Below are 4,252 nucleotides of genomic sequence, written 5' to 3' on the forward strand. Positions count from 1 at the left end.
GCAAGGGACAGTAGCTGAAACTTCTCCTTCTTTGAAGTCATTTCTCTTAACAAATTGGAAGAAGAGGAAGAAAGTAAAGAACAGGTAGACAGTAGGTACATTTCTTCTCCTTGCTTTGTTTAAATTTTAATAAATTGGCATATGATCACATTATAAGCTTGGTGTTGCCCTGCAACAAACTGTTTTCCATCTTCATGGATGATTGCATCAATTTTACATGAAAGTGACACACCAAGATTCTAAGTTTGGTGTGCCACCTATTTTTCTATGCAATTCAATCCAGCAACATCACTTGTCTGCATAATCATATTGCCTTTTACAGTGTTATTTTTCTTCTTAGTTGGATAATTTTTGTTTTCCCTTTGTTTCATTTATTTACTTGTTTTTAATACTTTCCTTCATTAACTGTTTCTGTTAATACATCACCAAGACATCCTTATTCATAACAGACTCTTCATTTGGTGATTGTATTTAATAAAGAACAGTTTCATTTGCTTAGTTTTAATTCAAATAAATGGACATAGGATTGCATTCTAAGTTTGGTGTTGCTATGCAACACAAATTTGGTTCCCATATTTACAAGATACTTGCATTGATTTCAAGTGAAAGTGTCACACTAAGTTTGGTGTGCCACTTATCTTCTATGCAAAGTATTATGCTCACCTTCTTAAGCATGCAATCACAATGTCTCTGTCTCTTGTGCCTTGATTATTATCTTTAATTTTGCTTGCTTTGAATATTCAAGGAAGAGGAGCAAAAGTTAGCCCCAACGTTATCCCCCTAAGTTGGAGGCTAACGTTGGAGCTTGAGAAGATCTCCCCTGGGCACCAACGTTTGCGCCAACGTTAGCCCCCTAACTTGGAGGCTAACGTTGGCGCCACACACCACAACAGCTTGAAGGGGTATACTTCCAACAAGAATAACTTGAGCTACAGAGCTCCAAATGAGGTGATTCAAGAAGCATTGGAAAGTAGGAATCAAGAGCTTTCCAAGCACATATGGCACTGCATGGTGGACACTAAAATTGAGGGAGAAAACTGCCCCGCAATGTGCATAAATGAACATGGTGGCAACCTGCAGTGAGGCCACTTGACCTCTGCACCTTCGATGGAGTATAACTCGAGCTGTAGAGCTCCAATTGATGTTCTCCCAATGGCATTGGAAAGTAGACATCCAGAGCTTTCCAAAAATGTATAATAGTATGGGGTGGACAATACATTTGAGCCTCCAGAACTGGCGTTTTCGCCAACGTTTGAGGCTAACGTTACCTCAAACGCTGCACAACAAAGCCAGCGACCATGCCCTCTTCAAATGATCATAACTTGAGTTGTAGATGTCCAATTGAAGTGATTCCAAGTGGGTTAGAAAGCTGACATTCAGAGCTTTCCAACCATGTATGATAGTCTATATTGGGCATAAAATTGGCAACATGACAAGAGGACAAAGCTGGCGCCATAAATGTGCATAAGGGAGGCCAACGTTAGGGTCAAAGTTAGACCCCTAACGTTGGCACAAACGTTCAAACCAGAGAAATGTGCCAACTGATATGAAAAGTCTAACTTTGGCTCAAACTTTAGGTCCAACTTTGGCTAACCTCAAACCCGGTCCAATTGGTTCACTTTGGTTCTTCTTCAAACTCCAAGAGCAATCAACCAAGGCCTCTTTCAACCCAATTCCACCAAGAGCAAAGGCCCATGATCATCACTCAAAGGCACAAGAGATAGTTAGAATAGGAATTTCATTTTAATTGTAATTTGTTTTGAATTTCATTTTCATTTTGTAAAGCCTATATAAGGCATCATTTTCATATTAGTGAGGAGGCTGGCTCCACTAGGGAGCATTAGGATTTGAGAGCTCTCTCTTAGTTTTCAATTTCGTTTTGAATCTTGGGTTGATAATTGAAGAAATTCTGTTTCAATCTCACCTTGAGAATTTTCTTGTTTACTTTCTCTGCATAATTGAATTTCCATTCCTGTTTACTACTTCACCTTCTCTTGGCTTCTGCAATTTACTTTTCTTTAATTTCTCTTGCAATTGCTCTTGTTGGATCTAGGAAGGCATTGAGATCTAGACTTGGTTATCTAGTCTCTTGGGTCCTGAGATCTTAATTCCAATTTTACATTCTCTGTTTATTGCTTTTCATGTTTATTTACATTTCTGTTTTGGTTCCGAATCAATCAAATCCATCTTTTACTTCTCTGCTTGTTGCAATTTAACTTTTCCTTATTTACTTTCTGCAAATCATGTTCACTAACTTCTTTTCTAAGCATAATCCAGGCAGTGAAAACTATAGCCAGAGGTACTTGAGCTAATGAGAGAATTCAATATCCTACACCACATGCCTCCATTGGAATTATACTCTGCACAAATTCACTATTCAAAGTATGCCAATTAAATAAAGTATCTGATTAAATAAATCTGCTAGAGTGAAATTGCTTATGGCTATAATAAAAACAGTGAAAGAAACTGTTACTTGTCCATATTTATTGCCACGAAGAAGATAGAGGAAGAAGAAATAGAACCAGACTAAAAGCAACACCCCCAATTTCAACCAAGGGATACTAAATTTTCTATCCTCTTCAGTAGCAAGAAGAGGCTCAAGACTCTTCAACCCTTTTTCATTCTCTTCTTTGTTCTCTTGAACTAGCATCTGACCTTCTTCATCAGCAGCATTATCCCCATTCTCAACTCCCTCAAACCCTTTCTTCCTAATCTCTTCTGACTCAGCCTTCCAAAATTTAGGAGCAGAGCCCAAAATCAGAACTCAAAAGTAGGAATTAGATTATCCAACTAACTTTTGTTTCCTTTTTCATCCTCCCATTTCGTTTATATAATAGAGTCATTAAATTTTTCAGAATACAGTGATTTAACTGCTAAAGAAAAAAGAATAACATAAGTCTGATGCAATTATAACAGCAGCAAGCATGCAGATAATCTTTATTAGAATCTACAGAGTTTGTGCAATTAAAGGAATATGTTCATTATATTATATAGAAAAAACTGATATAGTATCATCTTCTAGTTAGAGAGGTTCCACAGTAGCATTGTATGTCGAAAAGGGTTCTGGTGATTGGTGAAAGAAAAGAATGATGACCATTAAATAATGAGTTAAACTAAATATTTCAACAATAAAAAAATCACATTATTGAAGGTTGATGTCTAATAAGACCTAACTTTTGACAAGGTTAATATTCAATCACACATTTCCAAAAATATTGAGAACTTGGATCGTATTCAGAGAATTAAAGAACTAACAAACACTGAGTTACTAATCAAACCCTCTAGAATATGCTTCTTAACCATGAGCATAATAATATCATAATAATATTATTGGGATAAACTTCCTTTAATGTGAAAACTTTTAAGAAATAAAAAAAGAACCAACATTTCCAGAGTGCAATACTAGCTGAATTTATTTATCCTTCTAAAAAGTTCATACTTCATGACAAAATCAAGCTACAAAGCATAACAGTACAATTTAATACAATAATCTTAATACAATAATCTCAGTCACTTACGAGACTCCATCTAATAGTAATAAATTACCCCAAAAAAATCCTATCTAACAAGAAAATAATGATGCAAAACAACATAAATTAGTAAATCAATGATTCGAATTTTCAAAATGTGAAATAAATATATATTATAAACAATACCAGTGTAACACTTTTTCTCTTTAAGTGATACTATTTTATTTAGTACACATCACTCCTCTAAAAATCTCATTCTAATTAGTCACCGAGTAATTTTAATCTATGTACTTAGCATATTGCATTTCATGAACTGGTAATTATAGTTACCTTAGAAGTAGAACTATAAAAGGCATAATAGATTATCTTCAACGCAAACTTTTAGTCATAACAATTAATGGAGCTACTTTCAAAATCAAATTCAAAACCTTGAAGAGGATTCAAGAACAAAAGTCTAAACCATAAAATAAAAGTGGAACAGATTGAGTTTTAGATGCAATAATAACATATGAACATTTGAATTCAAAACAAAATATAGATCAATAGAAATTCCAGAATCTAAAATAGATAAATACATACATATAGATGGATGGATGGAGTGAGACAGAGAGAGACATAAGCTGAGAGGTGGCAGAGGGAGCTCGTGTAACCCGAGCACGTAGAAGATGAGGGAGCTCATGCAAGCGAGCAGCGGCGGAGGGAGCTCGTGCAAGTGAGCAGTCATGGAGAGAGCTCGTGTGGCGCGAGCGGTGACAATGCAGAAGCGACGGAGAAGACCCCTT

The 4,252-nt window shown here is 35.8% G+C and overlaps 1 pseudogene; it reads right to left on the reverse strand.

Annotated features, from left to right (window-relative positions):
• LOC110265337 overlaps positions 1–2,731 on the reverse strand; it is a 4,506-nt pseudogene extending 1,775 nt beyond the window's left edge.

Source organism: Arachis ipaensis, chromosome B08 (genome assembly GCF_000816755.2).
Source record: "Arachis ipaensis cultivar K30076 chromosome B08, Araip1.1, whole genome shotgun sequence".
NCBI classification, from domain to species: domain Eukaryota; kingdom Viridiplantae; phylum Streptophyta; class Magnoliopsida; order Fabales; family Fabaceae; genus Arachis; species Arachis ipaensis.